The sequence below is a fragment of the Bufo gargarizans genome, chromosome 2 (genome assembly GCF_014858855.1).
Source record: "Bufo gargarizans isolate SCDJY-AF-19 chromosome 2, ASM1485885v1, whole genome shotgun sequence".
Lineage (NCBI taxonomy): Eukaryota > Metazoa > Chordata > Amphibia > Anura > Bufonidae > Bufo > Bufo gargarizans.
In genome coordinates this window covers 554,667,103-554,692,448 of record NC_058081.1, presented here as the reverse complement: position 1 = coordinate 554,692,448, position 25,346 = coordinate 554,667,103, and the positions used below count along the sequence as shown (strand labels likewise).

The 25,346-nt window shown below is 43.1% G+C and overlaps 1 long non-coding RNA gene across 2 annotated transcripts in view; it reads left to right on the top strand.

Moving 5' to 3' along the window:
* Positions 1-24,388, top strand: part of LOC122928603 — a 57,103-nt gene extending 32,715 nt beyond the window's left edge. Inside the window, exons 1-3 of one of the 2 annotated variants that reach the window (XR_006387903.1) lie at positions 139-276; positions 22,060-22,199; positions 24,189-24,388. This is a non-coding gene — a long non-coding RNA (uncharacterized LOC122928603). Of the gene's footprint in view, positions 1-138; positions 277-22,059; positions 22,200-24,188 lie in introns of those variants that run through there. The other variant, XR_006387902.1, reaches the window with a different exon arrangement.
* The last annotated feature ends 958 nt before the right edge of the window (positions 24,389-25,346 follow it).

The window sequence follows — 25,346 nt, the reverse complement described above, 5'->3', positions numbered from 1 at the left end:
GCTGGTTTTCTGTGTGACATCATATTTCATATGGCACCAAATATCGTCATTTGTTGGCAGCACATCGCCCTGTGTAAATAAGGGCTGTGCTGCTAACAGACTGAATTTCACTTTCATTTTGCATTGGGCCCTGTGAAAGGCACCTTAAACGAGCACCAATCCACCTCCATATCATCAATCATGCCGGGTCTTTGCAGAAAGTGTACATAAGGAGACCAAAAGAGCAGTCAAGACAGCCCAAAACCCACCGATCAAGAACCGAGTGACAGGGGGCAGGTAAGTATAGTTCCCTTCACAGGTCCCACTGGGAAAAAAAAGATAAATTGTGGACAACCCCTATAACGTGCCTGTAATAAGCTGGGGGATGCAATTCTTGTGAAACTCAAACATTAATCTGATGGAACTTATATTTGTAGGAAGTCCAGTTTCAAAAATGGTATCATTATTATACTATATATTAAGATGCAAAAGTTTTGTGCCACCTAGTGGTAAGTGCTGGTATGAGCTCCATCTGCAATCATTCTAATGGCTGCACCCAACAAGCACACATTGAAGTCATGTGCCATACAGAGACTGTTTTGTCAGACCATGAAGGTCTGGAAAATGTAAAGAATTACTTTAAATTGCTAAATTCATTTCAGGAAAGCCTCTAATAGGGTGCAATATTATACTGTGTTATATAATAAAAGTGCACTGCGCAGTAAGGCTACTTTCACACTTGCGGCAGTGTGATCCGGCGGGCAGTTCCGTCATCAGAACTGGCCGCCGGATCCGCCGATCTGCCGCTGACTGAAAGCATTTGTGATACGGATGCAGATCCGTCTCACAAATGCATTGCAAGGACGGATCCGTCTCTCCGCTTGTAATGCGGACAGACGGATCAATCTTGTATCTTTTTTCCCATTTTTACCGGTCTGTTCATGCGCAGGCCGGAAGGACTGAGCCGGCATTCCGGTATTTTGAATGCACTAATACATTCCTATGGGAAAAAATGCATTCAGGCAAGTCTTCAGTTTTTTTCGCCGGAGATAAAACCGTAACATGCTACGGTTTTATCTTTTGCCTGATCAGTCAAAATGACTGAACTGAAGACATCCTGATGCATCCTGAACGGATTGCTCTCCTTTCAGAATGCATGGGGATAAAACTAATCAGTTCTTTTCCAGTATTGAGCCCCTGTGACGGAACTCTATGCCGGAAAAGACAAACGCTGGTGTGAAAGTAGCCTTAGGCCTCTTTCACACTTGCGTTGTCCGGATCCGGCGTGTACTCCACTTGCCGGAATTACATGCCGGATCCGGAAAAACGCAAGTGTACTGAAAGCATTTGAAGACGGATCCGTCTTCAAAATGCTTTCAGTGTTACTATGGCATCCAGGACGCTGGTTGCCATAGTAGGAGCGGGGAGCGGGGGAGTGGTATACTTACAGTCCGTGCGGCTCCCGGGGCGCTCCAGAATGACGTCAGAGCGCCCCATGCGCATTGGATGACGTGCCATGCGATCACGTGATCCATACGCTTGGGGCGCCCTGACGTCACTCTGGAGCGCCCCGGGAGCCGCGCGGACGGTAAGTATGCTGCTCCCCCGCTCCCCGCTACACTTTACCATGGCTGCCAGGACTTTAGCGTCCCGGCAGCCATGGTAACCATTCAGAAAAAGCTAAACGTCGGATCCGGCAATGCGCCGAAACAACGTTTAGCTTAAGGCCGGATCAATGCCTTTCAATGGGCATTAATTCCGGATCCGGCCTTGCGGCAAGTCTTCAGGATTTTGGGCCGGAGCAAAAAGCGCAGCATGCTGCGGTATTTTCTCCGGCCAAAAAACGTTCCGTTCCGGAACTGAAGACATCCTGATGCATCCTGAACGGATTTCACTCCATTCAGAATGTATTAGGATAAAACTGATCAGGATTCTTCCGGCATAGAGCCCCGACGACGGAACTCTATGCCGGAAGAAAAGAACGCAGGTGTGAAAGAGCCCTTAGTCAAGTTTTCTTTTGACCTATGCGACGAGTAACATAGCACATGAGGCCGAAAAAATAGATCTGTCCATCCAGTTCGGCCTGTCATCCTGTTGATCCAGAGGAAGGCAAAAAAAAAAACCTGTGAGGTAGAAGCCAATTTTCCCCCACTTAAAGGGAAAAAAAATCCTTCCTGACTCCAATCAGGCAATCAGAATAACTCCCTAGATCAACAACCCCTCTCTAGTAGCTATAGCCTGTAATATTATTACGCTCCAGAAATACACTACGTGCAGAATTATTAGGCAAATTAGTATTTTGACCACATCATCCTCTTTATGCATGTTGTCTTACTCCAAGCTGTATAGGCTCGAAAGCCTACTACCAATTAAGCATATTAGGTGATGTGCACTCTGTAATGAGAAGGGGTGTGGTCTAATGACATCAACACCCTATATCAGGTGTGCATAATTATTAGGCAACTTCCTTTCTTTTGGCAAAATGGGTTAAAAGAAGGACTTGACAGGCTCAGAAAAGTCAAAAATAGTGAGATATCTTGCAGAGGGATGCAGCACTCTTAAAATTGCAAAGCTTCTGAATCAAGCGTTTCATTCAAAATAGTCAACAGGGTCGCAAGAAGCGTGTGGAAAAACCAAGGCGCAAAATAACTGCCCATGAACTGAGAAAAGTCAAGCGTGCAGCTGCCAAGATGCCACTTGCCACCAGTTTGGCCATATTTCAGAGCTGCAACATCACTGGAGTGCCCAAAAGCACAAGGTGTGCAATACTCAGAGACATGGCCAAGGTAAGAAAGGCTGAAAGACGACCACCACTGAACAAGACACACAAGCTGAAACGTCAAGACTGGGCAAAGAAATATCTCAAGACTGATTTTTCTAAGGTTTTATGGACTGATGAAATGAGAGTGAGTCTTGATGGGCCAGATGGCTGGATTGGTAAAGGGCAGAGAGCTCCAGTCCGACTCAGATGCCAGCAAGGTGGAGGTAGAGTACTGGTTTGGGCTGGTATCATCAAAGATGAGCTTGTGGGGCCTTTTCGGGTTGAGGATGGAGTCAAGCTCAACTCCCAGTCCTACTGCCAGTTTCTGGAAGACACCTTCTTCAAGCAGTGGTACAGGAAGAAGTCTGCAAGGTAAGAAAAACATGATTTTCATGCAGGACAATGCTCCATCACACGCGTCCAAGTACTCCACAACGTGGCTGGCAAGAAAGGGTATAAAAGAAGAAAATCTAATGACATGGCCTCCTTGTTCACCTGATCACGAACCCCATTGAGAACCTGTGGTCCATCATCAAATGTGAGATTTACAAGGAGGGAAAACAGTACACCTCTCTGAACAGTGTCTGGGAGGCTGTGGGTGCTGCTGCACGCAATGTTGATGGTGAACAGATCAAAACACTGACAGAATCCATGGATGGCAGGCATTTGAGTGTCCTTGCAAAGAAAGGTGGCTATATTGGTCACTGATTTGTTTTTGTTTTGTTTTTGAATGTCAGAAATGTATATTTGTGAATGTTGAGATGTTATATTGGTTTCACTGGTAAAAATAAATAATTGAAATGGGTATATATTAGTTTTTTGTTAAGTTGCCTAATAATTATGTACAGTAATAGTCACCTGCACACACAGATATCCCCCTAAAATAGCTAAAACTAAAAACAAACTAAAAACTACTTCCAAAAATATTCAGCTTTGATATTAATGAGTTTTTTGGGTTCATTGAGAACATGGTTGTTGTTCAATAATAAAATTAATCCTCAAAAATACAACTTGCCTAATAATTCTGCACTCCCTGTACATCCAGGCCCCTCTCTAGTAGCTATAGCCTGTAATATTATTACGCTCCAGAAATACATCCAGGCCCCTCTTGAATTCCTTTATTGTACTCACCATCACCACTTCCTCAGGCAGAGAGTTCCATAGTGTCACTGCTCTTACCGTAAAGAATCCTCTTCTATGTTTGTGTACAAACCTTCTTTCCTCCAGATGCAGAGGATGTCCCCTCGTCACAGTCACAGTCCTGGGGAAAAATACTGTAGGTGATGGGATAGATCTCTGTTCTGACCCCTGATATATTTATACATAGTAATTAGATCTCCTCTCAGTCGTCTTTCTTCTAAACTGAATAACCCTAATTTTGATAATCTTTCAGGGTACTGTAGTTGCCCCTTTCCAGTTATTACTTTAGTTGCCCTCCTCTGGACCCTCTCCAGCTCTGCTATGTCTGCCTTGTTCACAGGAGCCCAGAACTGTACACAGTACTCCATGTGTGGTCTGACTAGTGATTTGTAAAGTGGTAGGACTATGTTCTCATCACGGGCATCTATGCCCCTTTTGATGCAACCCATTATTTTATTGGCCTAGGCAGCAGCTGCCTGACACTGGTTTCTACAGCTAAGGCTACTTTCACACTTGCATTTTTGGTGGATCCGTCATGGATCTGCAAAAACTTATCTGTTACAATAATACAACCGCATGCATCCGTCATGAACGGATCCGTTTGCATTATCTGCAACAGAGCCAAGACGGATTCTATTGTGCCAGATTGTGTAAGAGAAAACGGATCCATCCCCATTGACTTACATTGTGTGCCACAGGGGCGTTGCTAGGGTCTCAAAAGATCCGGGGCACAAGCCCCAATATGTCACATCCAGGGCCTCCAGGTGACGTCTCCGCTCTGTCATCATCTTCTCTGTAGATCTTCTCCACTCGGTCCGGACACTTCTCTCAGCTGCCTCGTCTCTGCAGAGTGTGACACACAGACATCTTAGCTTCCTCACATTCTATCATTATCCCCCAACTGGAGTCCCCACAGTCTTATCCTGCTGCTTGCTGTGCCCCCCCCCAGGGGTGTAGCTCTAGGGGGTGCAGAGCTAGCAGTCGCTACCGGGTCCAGGAGCCTGAAGGGGCCCAAAGACACTTGTGCCGCATAAGAAGACACACAAAGCACTGAGGGAAGGGGGGCCCAAGCTGAACTCTTGCACCGGGGCCCATGAGCCTTTAGTTACGCCCCTGCCCCCCCAATACTCCCAAATACTATCCTGAAGAAACATTACTGCCCCCTTAGTAATAGTGCTCCTCATAGTCCCACCAATAGTAATTCCCTTCTAGAATGCCTTCATTAGTAACACTGCCCCAACCGTGATAATGCTCCTCAACAATGCCCCCATTATTAGAAGAGTCATACCATATTAATAATACCCCCACAGAGTCCCCAGTAAAAATAAGGCCCCCTATTGTTCCCCCAGTGTTAATAAAGCTCCCTACAGACCCCTCAGTAGTAATAAGGCCACCATAGTGCGCTTAGTAGAAATAAGGCGGATCTATAAGACCCTCCTATAGAGCCCCCAGTAGTAATAAGACCGCCTATAATGTCCCCTGGATCTGCAGTGCCCCCTGCAGTTATACTCCACTCTCCACCATACAGTCCCATGTAAATAACATCACCTCCTCCCCGGCCGCCTCCAACACACAATCCCATGTAAACATCACCCCCTAAGGCTACTTTCACACTTGCGTTCGTGCGGATCTGTCCTGTACTTGTACAGGACGGATCCGCACCGATAATACAAACGAATGCATCCGTTCAGGACCGATTCGTTTGTATTAGATTTGAATTTCTAAGTCTCAATACGGATCCGTCCTGACTTACATTAAAAGTCAATGGGGGATGGAACCGTTTGCATTGACACAAAATGGTGCAATTGTAAAGGACGGATTGTAAGTCAGGACGGATACGTTTGGCCCTGCAAGGCCATGCGGACACAAAAACGCTGCATGCAGCCGTTTAGGAGGCGGACCCCAAAATGCTGCACGCAGCTTTTTTGTGTCCGCATGGCCTTGCAGGGCCAAATGTATCCGTCTTGACTTACAATGTTAGTCAATGGGGACGGATCCCTTTGCATTGACACAAAATGGTGCAATTGTAAACGGTTCCGTCCCCCATTAACTTTCAATGTAAGTCAGGACGGATCCGTATTGAGACTTAGAAATTCAAATCTAATACAAACGAATCGGGGCTGCTTGTGAGAGCCTTGAAACGGATCTCACAAGCGGATCCCCAAACGCAAGTGTGAACGTAGCCTAAACAATAATTCCCATGTACATAAACATCATTCTCCCCCACCATCCACTTTCAACATACAGTTCCATGTAAATAACATCACTCCCTTCCCCAGCCACCTCAAGCATACAGTTCCATGTCAATAACATCCCTCCCTTCAGCCCTAACATACATCCCAGTTAAATAACTACAACTCCCAGCATCTGCCTCTCCCTTAACTTACCTCTCCTCATGTACAGATATCACCATTAGGCTCCTTCTCCTCTTCATTCTGGTCCAAGCCTGCACTGGTCACATGATGGTGACATCATCCAGGTCATCCTATCACAGCCTGTTTTGCTGATCACATGACCTGTGATGTCACCACAGGTCCTTCGCCTCTTCCCAGTGTAAGATTCAATTGTATTGGCGTTCTGTGTACGGCAATACAGTTGTATCTAGCAGGCAGGACATTCGGGTCATGGGACAAAACATCCGGGGCCCAGGTCCCGAATGTTTTAACCTAGCGACACCCCTGGTGTGCCAGGACGGATCCGTTTGGCTCAGTTTCGTCAAGCAGGCAGCGTTTTGGTGTCCGCCTCTAGAGCGGAATGGAGACTGAACGGAGGCAAACTGATGCATTCTGAGCGGATCCTTTTCCATTCAGAATGCATATGGGCAAAACTGATCAGTTTTGGACCGCTTGTGAGAGTGAAATAAGCAAATAACGCCATATCAGCATGGCTTCATGCGGGATCGGTCATCTCAAACTAATTTAATCAGTTTCTATGAGGAGGTAAGTTCTAGACTTGACAGCGGCGAATCAATGGATGTCGTGTATCTGGACTTCTCCAAAGCATTTGACACTGTACCACATAAAAGGTTAGTATATAAAATGAGAATGCTCGGACTGGGAGAAAACGTCTGTAAGTGGGTAAGTAACTGGCTCAGTGATAGAAAACAGAGGGGGGTTATTAATGGTACACACTCAGATTGGGTCACTGTCACTAGTGGAGTACCTCAGGGGTCAGTATTGGGCCCTATTCTCTTCAATATATTTATTAATGCTATTGTAGAAGGCTTGCACAATTTTCGCAGATGATACTAAACTGTGTAAAGTAATTAACACAGAAGAGGACAGTATACTATTACAGAGGGATCTGGATAGATTGGGGGCTTGGGCGGAGAAGTGGCAAATGAGGTTTAACACTGACAAATGTAAGGTTATGCACATGGGAAGGAATAATGCAAGTCACCAGTACATACTAAATGGTTATACACTGGGTAACACTGACATGGAAAAGGACCTAGGAATTTTAGTGAACAGCAAACTAAGGCTACTTTTCATTGAGGTACTCCAAGATAGCATCTCTAAGGGTATTTTCACACTAGCGTTAAAAGAATCTGGAAATCCGTATGCAAATGGTTATTATTTGTTTCCGGATCCATCTGAAAAATGCATTGCAATACTGGATCCGTCTCTCCAGTGTCATCCGGAAAAACGGATCGGTATTTATCTTTGTCACAGATTTAAAGATCTGCGCATGCACAGACCAGGAAACCGGATCCGTTTTTCCAGAACACTTGGTACCGGATCTGGCATTAATACATTTCAAATGGAAATGTAATGCCGGATCCGGCAATCCACCAAGTGTTCCGGAATTCTGGCCGGAGAAAATACTGCAGCATGCTGCTGTATTTTCTCTGGCCAAATACTGTAAAAGGGACTGAGCTGAACATCCTGATGCATACTGAACGGATTGCTTTCCATTCAGAATGTATTGGGACAAAACTGGCTATGACATTACTTAATTCTCTTGGGATACAGGGGTGTATGCCATCTGGTCCTGGCGATTTGTCGATTTTAATCTTTTTAAGACTATGCTGTACTTCTTCCTGGGTCAGACAGGGCACTTTTAATGGGGAATTTACTTTTACATTCTACATTTCATCTGACAGTTTATTTTCCTCAGTGAATACAGTGGAGAAAAAAAATATATTTAATAGCTTTGCTTTCTCCTCATCGCTCTCTGCAACTCCCCCTCATTACTCTGTAGAGGGCCGACACCTTAAGATTTATACCTTTTTCCATTTATATAATTGAAGAACATTTTAGGGTTAGTTTTGATCTCTTTGGCAATTAATCTCTCGGTCTCTAGTTCTTTTACTTGTTTTTTACATATTCAATTTTTTTCCTTATAGTTTTATAGTGCTTCTTCGCTACCCTCCTGTTTTAGTGATTTAAAAGCTTTCTTTTTGTCATTTATTGCTTTCTTTACAGTTCTATTTATCCACATTGTTATTTTTTTGTTCCTTAATCTTTTATTCCCATAAGGTATGTACCCATCACAATTAGATTTTAAGATACTTTTTAAAATATCCCATTTTGTGGCTATGTTTTTATTTTTGAGGACTTTGTCCCAGTTAGTGAAGTCTATGGCCTCTCTTAGCTAAATTTAGAATTTTTGAAGTTTGGTATTTTTGTTCCTCCCTGAAGAAACACTCTTTTGAATGACAACTGGAAGGTTATTACTTTATGGTCACTATTTCCCAGGTGTCCCCCAACCTGCGCATCTGTTGTTCTGCCAGGTCTATTGGTTAATACTAAGTCCAGTATGGCTGTCCCTCTAGTCGGGTCCTAAACCAATTAGGAAAGGTAATTGTCTTTGGTTATTGCCAAGAACCAGTTTCCTTTATGAGATGTACAGGTTTCAGTTTCCCAGTCTATAGCTGGGTAGGTGAAGTCCCCCATAATAACAACCTCATTATTATTTGCTGTCTCGTCTATCTCGTTTAGTAGCATATTTTCTGTGGACTCTGGTATATTAGGTGGTTTATAAGAAACTACTATTAGTATTTTATTATTGTTTTGCCTCCATGTATTTCTACCCACAGTGACTCCACATGTTCATGTCCCTCACTTATATCTTCTCAGACTGTGGGCTTTAGACAGGACTTTACATAAAGGCAGACCCCTCCCCCTCTCCAATTTTGGCGATCCTTTCTAAACAGACTGTAACCCTGTACGTTAACTGCCCTACGTTAACTGCCCAGTCATAGCTATCATCCAGCCAGGTCTGTTATTCACACTAGTGTCCTAGTCCTCCTCACACATCACTAATTCCAGTTCCCCAGTTTTAGTCAGGCTTCTGGCATTAGTATACATACAATTAAGAGGTTTATGTATATTTTTTACCCCACACCTTTCCTTCTGAATTGTTCTAGTCCTTCCTTCCATTCCTCCCCAGTCCCATTACCTTGCCCCCACTCCTTAGTTTAAACACTCCTCCAACCTTCTAGCCATCTTCTCCCCCAACACATCTGTCCCTTCCCCATTGAGGTGCAGCCCGTCCCTACGATAGAGCCTGTAGCCGATAGAGAAGTCGGCCCAGTTCTCCAGGAACCCAAACCCCTCCTTCCTACACCAGTTCTTGAGCCACTTATTAAGATCCCTAATCTCCCGCTGCCTTTCTTGTGTGGCTCGTGGTACCGGTAGTATTTCGGAAAACACTACCTTTGAGGACCTTGCCCTAAGCTTGTGACCTAAATCCCTAAAATCATTTTTAAGGGCGCTCCACCTACCTCAAATTTTGTCATTGGTTCCGATATGGAACATGACCGCTGGACCTTCTCCAGCCCCTCCAAGTAATCTGTCAACCCGATCTGCGATGTGTCGAACTCGAGCGCCAGGAAGACAACACACCGTTCAACGATCCCGGTCTTTGTGACAGATTGCCCTATCTGTGCCACTAATAATTGAGTCTCCTACTATCAGCACTGGAGCTGACATTCCCCTGACTAGCATAAGAAGTGTCTGGCTGCAGCAGTGCTCTCCCTGAACTGACAATCCCCTCATCTGCCAACCTTGCAAACTTGTTGGGGTGTGTCAGAATAGGGCTAGCCTCCCTGGCACTCTTCCCTCTACCCCGCTTTCTAACTGTTAGGGGTCTTTCACATGAGTGGATGCCGTGCGGGTAATCCGCTGCGTTAAAGAATGCCAAGCCCGTCCGGACAGCAGAGACATGGAGCATTAACATGTTTGATAATGCTCTGTGCCTCGGTGACCTTTTTACTACAAAATCACAGTGAGATTAAAATCACGGTGACAACTTTATCTCACTGTGATTTTGTAGTAAAAAGGTCACAGAGAGGAATAGAGCATTATCAATCATATTAAAGCTCCTTGTCTCTGCTGTGCGGAGTGGGGCTTGGCATTCTTTCACACAGCAGATTACCCGTACGGCATCCGCTCGTGTGAAAGAGCCCTTAGGGCTTATGCACACGACTGTTGTTGATTTGCGGTCCGTTTTTCACGGATCCGTTGTTCCGTATCTGAGGTTTGTTTTTTTCCTGTTTTGTCTCTGCATCCGTTCCGTTATGCTACAAAACATATCCGTATGGTTTCCGTATTTGTTCAGTTTTTTGCGGATCGTATACGGACGAAAGAATGAGGCAATAAAGAGTTACAAATTTTAGCCACTGCCTGTTTTTCACACACCCTATATAAGATGGTCATGTCATTGCCTTGACAGCATGGTCTTCAGCTTGTTTTAGCATTGAGAGCTTTGTTGGAATACTGTGCTTGGCTGGCATTGTTTTCTAGCTACTGCTATCTTTTGGATCATGTCTGACGATTCAGAGGAAAAGGTCCTCCTGTGCTGGCTTAATTTCTCTCAGCGCGCAAGAAGGTCCACTTCTACACGCTGTACATGGATCTGCGACAGCATCCTGAGAAATTTCATGGGTTTTGTCATATGTCTGTGAGAAGCTTTGACATTTTGTCACACAAATATGAGGAACGGCTCATCGTGACATATGTTAATTTTTAACGTAAATTTTTTTCCCTTAGTCCTAACAGCAGCACAAGTGGGGATTCCTCCCCTGTGAAGCCGGTCAGGAATGGCAGAATTTTTGTTGAAAAAAGAAAATTACTGCCAAGTATAATTAATTAATTATATGTATATATAAGAACCACGGCACTCGAGAAGTCGTTTTTCAAAATTCAATTCATTTATTAGTTGTCCATCCCAAAAGGATCTTTTTTATATATATTGCAAATTGGCCAACGTTTCAGTCCTAATAGGACCTTGATCACGGCCTGAAAATAGTTATAGTATTTTAATATTACATAAATGCAGTTTTATAGAACAATATATAAATGGACTTTGTTAGAGAAATAAGCAAAAATTATTATAATATTATAATCTCAAAAGATGTCTACTACCAGTAGAGAATCAGGTATATAATCAGGTATATAATCTGACAAAGAGATGGAGGTGTGGCAGAATATATATGGTGATAGATAAGGCGATATCGTGTAAATGGTCTTCGTATGGTCTAGCAGGGTCGGTGTGGGCGCCTATATATAGGGAAATTATCGAGAGGTGTGTTACAATATGGCATAATATGCATACAGGGTATCATCTTATGTATAGTAATTATAGACATAGAAAATAGCTGTATAATGAGTCTAATAGATAGTGTATTGAAGATATGGTGGGGACAAAGGGTCAAATAGGTAGGAGTATTGACAACGGGTTTAGTCATAGTAATATTGATCCCATATCTCAGTACCATATATCCACACTATCTATATACTAGACAAAGAGCATTACTTATTGCATATTGAGGCTTATAGAAGAATAATGTATGAATATTATTAGAACCAAAGGTGAACCTTAATATTGATATTTATCATCAAAAGGAGGTAAATATACAGTTCATAAATAAACAAACAAAATCATAATTGGAGGTAGGAAAAGTTAGGAACAGGAATTCTAATAATACAGAGTGAGATGAGAGCAGTAGGGGGAAGATATATGAGCAAAAAGAGGTTAGCTGATATTAGTCATATATGTTTAATGATAATGCCAGGGGTAGGTAGTGTCCAAGTATATAAAGCATATAAAGCAAAGTTATAGACAAGGTACATCAATATGCGCATTATAAGGGGGGCATAAGCGAACGGACAAATCATAAGTGGTGACCATAGGAGGCATGAAGCGAGGTAAGGGACTATATATTGCAATCATATAGTGCCAGACTAATTGTGAACGGCAGGAGCATCTTTAGAGGCGGCAAAATAGCGCAGAATCGCAGTGGAGACACAAAGTAGCTGTGTCGTTACCAACCTGTTGCTGGAGATCATCAGGAACCGGGAGGACTCGCCAGGGTTAGTGAAGAACCCGGCTTTAAATGGAGCTGGGGGAGGTCCGTGCGTAATCGGTCAAGCCGAGATATCGCGAGAGTATTAGCGCGGTTCGCGCATGCGCATAAGAAGCGTGATCCGAGCTGGATATTGGCAAAGAGTCTGCGCGATCTATCGCGAGAGCGGCCGCGCGGTTCGCGCATGCGCATAAGCAACATTGTCGGATCGTTTGAAATCTAGTATTGGCAGTGTACTCTGTATATGAAAAGGAATAAGGTTAACTATATGTTAGATAGTATGTATACATTAATTAATTATTAGCGTTATGGTAGTATATAGATCTCTGCAAGACAAATATATAAAGTAATCGAATATATGACTAAATATGGCTCTATGATTATGTGATGATATACTACCTGTATAGATGAGGCTATGGGGATCATTTTGTCTGAAAATAGGAAAAAGGAGAAGTTAGAGAAAGTAATATTAAAACGACTTATGAGTATATAAGACTTAACCTATAGACACATAATTGATTTATAGACACATAATTAGACCTGTATAAGTGTGTATCCGTACACATGCGTAGAATTGCATATGAACAAGTATACACACCCACACACAGAGGCACATCGCCTTATTCAATTCAACAATCATTGTACTTGTTTAAAGGTAATAGAAGACAAGAATTGTCAATTATAGCGACCGATAGGCGAAAAAGTCTCATTCTTATTTGTTCCTTAGGAGTAAGAAGGATTAGATCCGAAAGTCAAAATCCCTGTTCATTCCATTAGGAAAAAGGGTCTTTAACTCGAAAATCCAGAAAGCTTCTCGTTCTTTAAGGCGAGCAATCCTATTGCCACCTCGTCGTAGTTGTGGCACTTGTTCTAAAACCTGGAATTGAAGCTGACTGATTTGGTGTTTGTTGGATGCAAAATGGTGTGGGACCGGAAGTTCTGTTCTATTACATCGAATGTCGGACTTATGTTTAGATATACGGTCCCGGACGCATTGAGTGGTTTCGCCTACATACGCCAAGCCGCATGGGCATTTGATAAGATAAACGACAAAAGAAGAATTGCAGGTATAGAAGTCTCTTGCTTGGTAAATTTTGCCCGAGTGGGGATGAGTAATCCTATTGCCCTTTATAACATTGGTACATTGTGCGCAATGCAAGCAGGGGTAGGTACCTGTCTTGCGGGGGGCCAAAGTGGTTTGTCTTATTTGAGATGCGATTGTGCCAATATCGGCGTGTACTAATTGGTCTTTAAGATTGCTGGGACGTTTGTAACACATGCGGATTGGGTTTCTGAATTCAGTTATTTTAGGGTATGAACGTCCCAAGATGGACCAATGTTTTTTGATTATATTTTGAATTTTTGATACAAAAGGATGGTAGGTAGTGACAAACGGGATTCGTGCGGATGCTTTGGATCTGGTGGGGCGTGTGGAAGTCTGTTGTGCCAAGGTCAGTTCTTCCTCTAATAATTTAATGGGGTAGCCTCTATTCGTGAATTTGTTTGCCATTTCCTGAAGGCGTTGTGTACGGAGAGATGGATCTGGTACTATTCTGGCTACTCGAGTAAACTGTGATCGTGGTAGAGATTGCTTGGTATTGCGAGGATGACAACTGGAATAATGTAATAGTGTATTCCGATCAGTAGGTTTTCGGTAAAGGTCGGTGGTTAGTGAGCCCGTCGGAGTTTTTAATACCAATGTGTCTAAGAAGCTTATTCTGTTTGGGTCTGTATGAGAGGTAAAAGTGAGGTCCGGATCTTGTTTGTTAATATGGTAAATGAAGTGTGATAGTGAGTCATTATCACCCGTCCAGACGCAGAAGATGTCATCAATGTATCGATGCCAAACTAATGCAAATCGTTGAAAAAGGGGATTGGAATAAACGTTGTCTTCCTCAAATTTTGCCATAAAGGCGTTTGCGTAGGGTGGCGCTACGTTGGCCCCCATTGCTGTCCCCCGTTTCTGGATGTAAAATTCATCTCCGAACAAAAAATAATTGTTGTGTAGAACTAATCTCAAAAGTGTAAGACAAAAAGTTTGTGCGTTAAGTGTGTAGTTAGAATTTGATATAAGTCTGGAGACTGCTTCAATGCCCTTTTCATGGGCGATGGAGGTGTAAAGACTGTTTACGTCTAGGGTTACCAGTAAACTGTTGTCAGGAATATTGTGTAATGAGGAAATAATAGATAAGAAATGAGTAGTGTCAAGTAAAAAAGAGCGTGTAGTTTTGATTAGTGGTGTAAGTATTTTTTCTAAGAAGATGGAAAGTGGAGAAAGAATTGAGTCTGTCGATGCGACTATGGGTCTGCCAGGGGGATTCGTCAAGTTTTTATGTATCTTTGGTAATATGTAAAGAACAGGAGTTACCGGATGTTCGTTAAGGAGAAAGGTATAGGTTGGTTTGTCAATTGTCCCCAGGAGAAGGTGATTGTCTAGGAGGGAGGTGATTTCTTTTTTAATACGAAATACGGGATTGTGGTCCACTTTGCAATAGGTAGTAGTGTCAGACAATTGTCTTTTGATCTCGCTAATGTAGGCTGTGGTGTCCATGACCACAATGGCCCCGCCTTTATCGGCAGGTTTTATCATAATGCTTTTGTCCTTCCTTAATGTATTAATTGCAATCAGTTCTTCACTTTTGATATTACGAGGTATATACATGGATTTGTCTTTCGATTCTTTTAAAATATTCTCTATATCTTTTCTCACGAGGTCAATGAAGGCCTCAGCTGCATGGTAGTTTTTAGGTGGCATAAATGAGCTCTTATTTTTAAGGTTAAGGGAATTTATTGATAAGTCTGAGACTGGACTTGGTGTTTGATGTGTGGGACCTTGAGGTTGTTGATCGAAATGTGCCTTTAGTCGAATGGATCTATAAAACCGTTGTAAATCCTGTTCTAGGGCGAAGGAGTGGAAAGAACCGGATGGGCAAAAAGAAAGACCTTTGGCTAATGTGTTTAGTTCCGCAGGGGATAATGTACGGGATGATATATTAACTACAATGTCCGTACCTGTGACCGTGTCTGTATCCCTGTCGTGTTTCGATTGGCTTCTTCCCCTTCCTCGGCGTAGGCGGCTGGTCTTCTCCTTCCTGGGCGATATCCGCGCCTGTGAAAAAACCGCTGGTTCCGGTAACCGGTTGATCGTTCGCTCCCTGAGGAGGATGAAGCATAGCCGGTGTAGGTAGAGTAGTCGTTGCCCGTCGAGGAGCTTTGCCACTGCCATCTGTAGACTCGCTGTAGTTGGTAGTCTTCTGAATCGCGGAAAAATTTGTTGCGTTTAGTTGTTTCAAGGTATTTCTGGTGATCGTTGAGGATTCTTTCGGTCTTCTGTTTAAGATCAGCCCACTCCTCTGCTGGAATCGTGGAGACTAATTGCGTCTCGATCGCTGTTAATTTTTCTTTTGAGTCGATAATCGATTTTTGGAGAAATTCTATGCTTAAGACTATGATGTCTAAAGAGCACTTGTTGATAATCGATTCAAATTTATTGCAGTACTCGTTGTTGTTGGGAAAAAGAGTTGGACGAAGGTGGACCCGAAGGCCTCTCGGAATTTTCTTCTGTTTAAAATATTCTGCCAAAGTAGTGCAGTGCAATTCTGTAGCAATCAGTTTCTTGGATTCACGTTCCCAATCACGTGACCGAAATTCGCTGGGTAATATATGAAGAAAGTTGCTAGACGTGTGCACTTGTGATACTATTTCTTCTGCAGTAGAATTTTCATATGAGAAGGTAGATAGAGACATCTGGAGGGTGCTCAATCACACAGGAAATAATCCAGTATATGTATTGATTGTAGTGGATGGCACTCCTGGATATGATGTTCGGTGCTCAGTGGAAGAAATCAATCATATGTATATATAAGAACCACGGCACTCGAGAAGTCGTTTTTCAAAATTCAATTCATTTATTAGTTGTCCATCCCAAAAGGATCTTTTTTATATATATTGCAAATTTTGACTTTCGGATCTAATCCTTCTTACTCCTAAGGAACAAATAAGAATGAGACTTTTTCGCCTATCGGTCGCTATAATTGACAATTCTTGTCTTCTATTACCTTTAAACAAGTACAATGATTGTTGAATTGAATAAGGCGATGTGCCTCTGTGTGTGGGTGTGTATACTTGTTCATATGCAATTCTACGCATGTGTACGGATACACACTTATACAGGTCTAATTATGTGTCTATAAATCAATTATGTGTCTATAGGTTAAGTCTTATATACTCATAAGTCGTTTTAATATTACTTTCTCTAACTTCTCCTTTTTCCTATTTTCAGACAAAATGATCCCCATAGCCTCATCTATACAGGTAGTATATCATCACATAATCATAGAGCCATATTTAGTCATATATTCGATTACTTTATATATTTGTCTTGCAGAGATCTATATACTACCATAACGCTAATAATTAATTAATGTATACATACTATCTAACATATAGTTAACCTTATTCCTTTTCATATACAGAGTACACTGCCAATACTAGATTTCAAACGATCCGACAATGTTGCTTATGCGCATGCGCGAACCGCGCGGCCGCTCTCGCGATAGATCGCGCAGACTCTTTGCCAATATCCAGCTCGGATCACGCTTCTTATGCGCATGCGCGAACCGCGCTAATACTCTCGCGATATCTCGGCTTGACCGATTATGCACGGACCTCCCCCAGCTCCATTTAAAGCCGGGTTCTTCACTAACCCTGGCGAGTCCTCCCGGTTCCTGATGATCTCCAGCAACAGGTTGGTAACGACACAGCTACTTTGTGTCTCCACTGCGATTCTGCGCTATTTTGCCGCCTCTAAAGATGCTCCTGCCGTTCACAATTAGTCTGGCACTATATGATTGCAATATATAGTCCCTTACCTCGCTTCATGCCTCCTATGGTCACCACTTATGATTTGTCCGTTCGCTTATGCCCCCCTTATAATGCGCATATTGATGTACCTTGTCTATAACTTTGCTTTATATGCTTTATATACTTGGACACTACCTACCCCTGGCATTATCATTAAACATATATGACTAATATCAGCTAACCTCTTTTTGCTCATATATCTTCCCCCTACTGCTCTCATCTCACTCTGTATTATTAGAATTCCTGTTCCTAACTTTTCCTACCTCCAATTATGATTTTGTTTGTTTATTTATGAACTGTATATTTACCTCCTTTTGATGATAAATATCAATATTAAGGTTCACCTTTGGTTCTAATAATATTCATACATTATTCTTCTATAAGCCTCAATATGCAATAAGTAATGCTCTTTGTCTAGTATATAGATAGTGTGGATATATGGTACTGAGATATGGGATCAATATTACTATGACTAAACCCGTTGTCAATACTCCTACCTATTTGACCCTTTGTCCCCACCATATCTTCAATACACTATCTATTAGACTCATTATACAGCTATTTTCTATGTCTATAATTACTATACATAAGATGATACCCTGTATGCATATTATGCCATATTGTAACACACCTCTCGATAATTTCCCTATATATAGACGCCCACACCGACCCTGCTAGACCATACGAAGACCATTTACACGATATCGCCTTATCTATCACCATATATATTCTGCCACACCTCCATCTCTTTGTCAGATTATATACCTGATTATATACCTGATTCTCTACTGGTAGTAGACATCTTTTGAGATTATAATATTATAATAATTTTTGCTTATTTCTCTAACAAAGTCCATTTATATATTGTTCTATAAAACTGCATTTATGTAATATTAAAATACTATAACTATTTTCAGGCCGTGATCAAGGTCCTATTAGGACTGAAACGTTGGCCAATTTGCAATATATATAAAAAAGATCCTTTTGGGATGGACAACTAATAAATGAATTGAATTTTGAAAAACGACTTCTCGAGTGCCGTGGTTCTTATATATACATATGATTGATTTCTTCCACTGAGCACCGAACATCATATCCAGGAGTGCCATCCACTACAATCAATAATTAATTAATTAAACCCACTCCTATATAGGACTCCCCGCCCTGGCAGGAGGTGCTTTTTAGCAAGTAGAAATAACCCAGATAGGGTGGGAAATTTGTGTGCTGCTGTTAGGACTAAGGGAAAACAATTTTACGTTAAAAATTAATGCTTCTCTGTTGTCCTAACCAGCAGCACAAGTGGGGACTTAGCAAGGAGTACAGCACACAAATTGGGAGGGCCCCCTTTTTTTTTTTTTTTGTTAAGCGAGAGCAGCACTTAGAATAGACTGTCCAAAGGCCACTCCCTCAGACTGTCTAGTCTAGATGATAATGTCTAATAAAGGTGCTCTGGGAGCTCCAGGAAGCGGCAGCACTGATCAGGTCTAGCGGAATCAGATTCTTTTTGGCATAGGAAGTGGAGACTGCCCTGGTGAAATGGGCAGTCACAAAGGATGGAGGAGCCAAATCCTGAGATAGGAAAGCTACCCGGATAGCCTCCTTTACCCACCTGCTCAAAGAAGGTTTAGAGGCTTTAAGACCCTTGTTTTTACCGGCATATGATAAAAGGAGATTTTCAGATCTTCTGAAGCCCACAGTTCTGTCCAGATAAATTCTTAGGATTCTAGGGATGTCCAAGGTATGCAACATTTCTTCTTTTGGAGATGATGGGGAAGGACAGAAGACTGGTAAAGATATTGTCTGGTTGGTATTCCTGAAAGACTGAACTTTTGGTACAAAGGTCGGAAGGAATCTTAGCAGGACCTTGTCCTGAAGAAACAATATATATGGCGCAGAGGCCCCCAGGGCCTGAAGTTCTCCAATCCTTTTGGCCGAGGTAATGGCCAACAAAAAGGTGACCTTTAGGGACAAAAACCTAAGGTCAACACTTTCCAAAGGTTAAAATGGGGAAGAACAAAGTCGGTACGAACTCTCACCTGCCTGTTGCGGATAAGAGGAGCAAAGTGACTGAGAGCTACACGGACTGCTCTCAAATCTCTCATATTGGATGAGAGAAGTTTATCTTGAGGACTCCAAGTACCTTGTACTGGATTCTCCTCCATATGGGCTCCCCAACCTAGAAGGGAGGCAACCGTGGTCAACATGATCCAACGAAGTTGAATCAAAGACCTCCCATCTGATAGGTTCTTCCACTACCTGAGTAAAGAACGGACTTCGGTGGACAGGGAGTGCGTCTTGTTCAAACCCCTGGAATTGCGATTCCGAACCGCTAACACTTCCTCTTGGAGGGGACGTAGATGCCACAAGGCCCAAGGAACTGCCTCTCCAGACACTGACATGTGGCCTAACATCTTTATAAGAGTTCTGATGGAAACCCGTCTGGGTACCAGAAGGAACTCCGCTGCTCTTATTACACGATCTTTCCGCTCCGGAGAAAAATAAAGAGTCATGTGATCTGAATTGATCACAAAACCCAGAAATTTCCTTGTGGTGGAAGGAAGAAATTCTGACTTGTCCCAAATTATAAGCCAGCCTAAGGTGTTGAAGAGTTTGAAGAGCCAGCTGAAGATGAGATTGCAAGACGTCTAGAGTGGCGGCTTTTAGAAGTCAGTCGTCTAAGTATGGGACGATCTCTAGTCCCTGAATCCTGAGCTGGGCGACAACCGGAGCCACAACCTTGGTGAAGGTGTAGGGGGCGGAGGAGATGCCAAAGGGCAGTACAGCAAACTGGTAGTGCTTCACCACACCTTTTATGGATACAGCAACTCTAAGATACCTTTTGTGTTCTGGATGGATGGGAACATGAAGGTAAGCGTCCTTCAGATCTATGGTGACTATAAGGTCTCCAGGATTCAGAATATTGATTACTGAGCGTATGGTCTCCATCCAGTAGCACTTTTGCCTGATAAAGCGATTCAGATAGCGTAGGTCGATAATCATATGCCAATTGCCCGACGGCTTTGGGACAAGAAAAATCGGGGAATAGACCCCTAGACCACGTTCGCGAGGAGGGACCTCCTCTAGAGTTCTCTTTTGGACGTACTGGAGAATGGAGTCCTTCATGACTAGCTGCTTGTCGTAGGCAAGGGGTTTTGTCAGGATAAACTTCTCCTGAGGGGGGGAAATAAACTCGATCTTGTACTCGGATGTCACTACATGCAAAACCGAGAGATCCGGAATTTCTTAAAAACCAAAGATTCCTGAGCAAAATTAAACGTGCTCCGACTGGATGAGGATTGGGGACTAGTGCCACATGCAGGGGGTAGGGGAGGGTGACTTGTAAAAGGTTGATGAGAGTGATGGGTCAGCCTTGCGGTCTTTCCCACGACCGCGACCTCTACCGTGTCTGTGGCTCTCAGAGCCTCTTTAGGACCTGGACAAACTGATATCTTCCTCCTCTAGCTCTTCCTCTGCCTCGAAAGGCCTGTCGCGGAAGGGACTTCCCTTTCTTGTCAGCCAAGCTCTCCATCAAGCGATCGAGCTTGGACCCAATCTTCCGGTCTCATAGGGGAGACCACAAAGGTTGAACTTTGAGGTGTTGTCTGCCACCCATGGACTGAGCCAAAGGTGGTGTCTACTGACCGAAGAAAGAGACATTGTCTTGGCTGCTAGCTTAAGATGTTGAGGTGCAGCATCGCATAGGAAGTCGATTCCAAGGGGGAGGTTCCTAAATTGGTCCAGGACATTATTTCTGGCAATACTAGATTCTAAATCGGATTGGATCCGAAGGACACGGGCACGGATAAAATTTTCTACCTCACTAGATTCGATAGCAACTGATGCTGAGGCAGCTGCGGCGGCATAATTGCGCCTAAGGGTGCATTCTGCTCGTCTGTCCAGGGGGTCCAGGAGATTACTGCCATCATCGGATGGCATGAGGGTCCTCTTAGAAAGTTTAGATTTCGCCATATCGACTTTCGGAGGCGGTATCCAAAGATCAGACTCTTTTTCCTGCAAGTGAAACATTAACTTGAATCTCTTGGTGAGAACCGGATCCTTTTTGGGGTATTTCCACTCAGTTGTCATTAGTTTCCTTAGAGACTCGTCCACTTTAAATGCCCTTGGGCCCCTGGAGGTGGACTCTGGAGCTTCCCCTTGCTCAACATCCTGGTCCCTTGAGTCTTTTCGGCCAGAAAAATGTATTCCTTCATCCAGGAAAACATATCACGAACTGTAGGCTCCGTATTGGGAGGCATGGGCTGACACCCAGGGAAACAGTGGAATTCATACGAATTTGGTAATGGAGTGCCATGATTAGAGCACGCAAGATGCTTTTATTTTTTCTTAGATTTCCCATGTCCGGAACCTGGAGATGTCATACTTAAGACAGAGTATAGTACACTAGCAGTATACAGTAAGAATACAAAATAGCAAGGATACCGCAAGATATCGCAAGCTGACCACCTGACTCTAAGCAACAATGCTGAGCTAGGCAGACTGGCTTTAAATAGCTAGAGGGCGGAGAAGATGACCTCTTACCTGAAAGTGAGGTCAGAAGGAATGATCCGTCTCTAAGAGCCCTATATCTAGAAAAAAATATAAATATTTCTGGCACCTGCCTCCTGTCCTCAGACACGCATAGAGGACAGGAGGTGAAGAAAATACAACCCTCGTGGCCGTAAGCGCCGTGCGCCCACCCGGAGTCTGGCCTGTCCTAGGATCACAGGACAGAAAAAATAGCACCTCCTGCCAGGGCGGGGAGTCCTATATAGGGGTGGGTTTAATTAATTATACTTGGCAGTAATTTTCTTTTTTCGGCTTCACAGGGGAGGAATCCCCACTTGTGCTGCTGGTTAGGACGACAGGGAATGAGGTAGGTTTCCTACATGAGTTTGTGTATTAAATTTCTGTTACCATTTATAGTCATATTCAATACATTTCCCGATGGCTATGATATAGTCAAATGTAATAGAATTTTTTTTTTTCTTGTTTTATTTTTACACTTTAGATTCCTGGCAACCGGCAATTCATTTACTTCACTGCATTTTGAGTTCCTGCTGGGCGTCTCAACCATTTCCAGGATTGTTCGTCAAACGTGTCATTTATTTGGCAGCAACTTCAGGACACGTTGATGCTAGAGCCCCCAAGGTAGATGATTGGCTGAGAATCGCTGAGGGCTTTGAACGTGATGCGCAGTTCCCAAACTGCATTGGGGAAACGGATGGCAAACACATCCGTCTGACGAAGCCGCCTCACTTAGGGTCGCAGTTCTACAATTAAAAACAATATTTTTTTGTAGCGTTTTTAGCTTTGGCTGATAGTACCTACAAGTTTATTATTGTTGATATTGGGGCCTATAGGAGCACCGTAGAGGCCCATATTTTCAGGGCTTCTAGAATAGGTGATTGGCTTCAAGCCAACCAACTTACCCTCCCAGAGCCCAGACAGCTGCCAGGATCTACAGGACCACCGGCTCCGTTTGCAATAGTGGCTGATGAAGGGTTTGCTTTGACACTTGACACCCTATGTCATGCGACCCTTACTCAGATGCGACATTGAGGACAGCAGACGTATATTCAATCGGCTGACAAGAGCCCATCAGTATGTTGAGTGTGCATTTGGAATACTTAACAAATAGAGAGTATTCCTGTCATCCTTACAGATGTCACCAGACAATGCCACCCAGGTTATTCAAGCATGTGTGATCCTGCACAACTTAGTCAGGATTCATGATGCTCCTTCAGATCTTGGAGTGGACCAAAATCTGACAGCTGCATCTGTTGGATATGAGCCGCCATAGACAACTTGGAATGGCTGTTCGAGAAATGTATGCCAACTATTTCTTCATCCCCGAGGGGGACATTGCCATAGCAAATGGATGCAGTTCATGGCAGATATTGATGAATGCTAGATTCTGGGCACCTTAGGTCCTTTTTTTTTATGTGCCAAATCAGGGATAGGCAAACTCAGCCCTCCAGCTGGTTTAAAACTACAAATCCCATCATTCCCAGTCTGCCTACAGCAGGGCATGATGGGATTTGTAGTTTTAAACCAGCAGGAGGGCCGAGTTTGCCCATCCCTGTTAGAGTGTAGGGACTCACAAGACAATGAGGACCCTTGACGTGGCCTTGCAGGCTGGGGTATATAATAGGCAGATAACATGGTCAATATAATAATTTTATCTTGTGTGCCAGTATATTGGCCATAAGAACGTTTGCCGATAAAGTGAGCATATATTTGAATAAGTATATATACCCTCTAATACCTCATTAAATGTTCAAATTAAAGTTTTGTTTTTTTTTAGGCTCCTTTCACACTAGCGTTCGCTGGTCCGCTCGTGAGCTCCGTTTGAAGGAGCTCACGAGCGGACCCGAACGCAGCCGTCCAGCCCTGATGCAGTCTGAATGGAGCGGATCCGCTCAGACTGCATCAGTCTGGCGGCGTTCAGCCTCCGCTCGGACAGGCGGACAGCTGAACGCTGCTTGCAGCGTTCGGGTGTCCGCCTGGCCGTGCGGATCCATCCAGACTTACAATGTAAGTCAATGGGGACGGATCCGTTTGAAGATGCCACAATATGGCTCAATCTTCAAGCGGATCCGTCCCCCATTGACTTTACATTGAAAGTCTGGACGGATCCGTCCGAGGCCATTTTCACACTTAGCTTTTTTAGCTAATATAATGCAGACGGATCCGTTCTGAACGGAGCCTCCGTCTGCATTATTATGAGCGGATCCGTTCAGAACGGATCCGCCCGAACGCTAGTGTGAAAGTAGCCTTACATTTGCAAATAACAGTTTAATACCATAATCATACCAGCCAGTTACTAATATATTGAATGAAGCATTCTGGGATTTGTAGTTTCTGAACAGCTGGAGTGCCGAAGGTTGCTGATCCCTAGTCTAGTGTTAAGTCACTACCAGCACTGATTGATAGCAGGGTGTTTATACCTTTGAAATGAGCAATGTATAATGGCTTATAATAACCACAGCATAGGAAGCAATATAGCTACTAACAGTCTTAGTAATCTGCTTATATTAACTTTATCACATAGGAATTTAAAATTGTATACGTTATCCAGCCCCTTAATTTAGAAAAGTGTGCTTATGTATTACTAGTTTGTCATTTTTGTTCTTTCAGGTCATATTGTCAAGATGAGAAGTGTACGTAGCAAACCATGGACGTCCTTGAAATCCCAGAAATGGCTCAATATATTATAATGTTTAAATGTACAAGTGTATGTGCTAATAAAATGTATGTGTAATGAAAAGTCTCATACAATGTTTTACTGTAATATACTTATGTTGAATAAACACAGTAGCCAATAAAGGATTTAGTGTAAATAACAGTTTTTATAATATAAGAAAAATAAAATAAATATGGCTTTTACATCAGCCTTTTCTGGAGTGGCTCTGGGCTGGACGGCACATTCTCCGGTGGCTCGGGATCGGCAGCCTCTTTAATTAGCTCCTGGCGTTGGGACTCATGGGCCGGGATTCCTTGTCCCTCTGAGAAATGTGCCGCTGGGAGGTGGGGCCCTGCTGGCTCATCTGGGTTGGAGGAGGACTCGCCGGAAGCCTCTGGATGAAGGTTGTCCACAGTACTAAAAAGGAGAATGACAAACATTTAAAGAGCATGAAAATACACACAAATAGGGAATTACATTATGTGCATATACACATAGGTTCCAAATTACATTGCATGATACAATAATAAAACACAATGTAACTTACCTACTTGGCTCCAGAACTGGAGCAAGAAACTGCAACTGTGCAGTGTATAAATACGTTTTTTCAGGGCACCATCCCCACTGTGGCCCTTTAAGAGCATTTGTTCCCTGCGGTACTGGTCACGGCAGGACTGGCAACGTGTTTTCACTTTGTTGACTGTAAAACAAAACATACAATACATAATTTACTTATTGCTCGCTTATTCAAGTACACAAACTTATGACTAACTGCATCCCACATTATGGCACATAACTAGTTAATGGTGTTTAGTTATAATGACAAGAAAAGTTTCAAACTTTAAATGTGCTTACAGAGGGACAAGAGGCACGTCATAACCAGAAACAGCCATCACTTAGTACAGGAGAGAACATGCAGTGAATAGAAAGCACATGGCTGCCAGACTGTAAATGATGCAATACCTGCAAACACACTTTACTGATGGGTCACACTATGGTGGCACAAAAGTCATTTAGGACATTATATGACAGTTGCTGGCTGAAACATACTCAGACATGCTGATATTAACACTATGATGGTGGCCATTATATGGATACGGAATGCCGCTGAT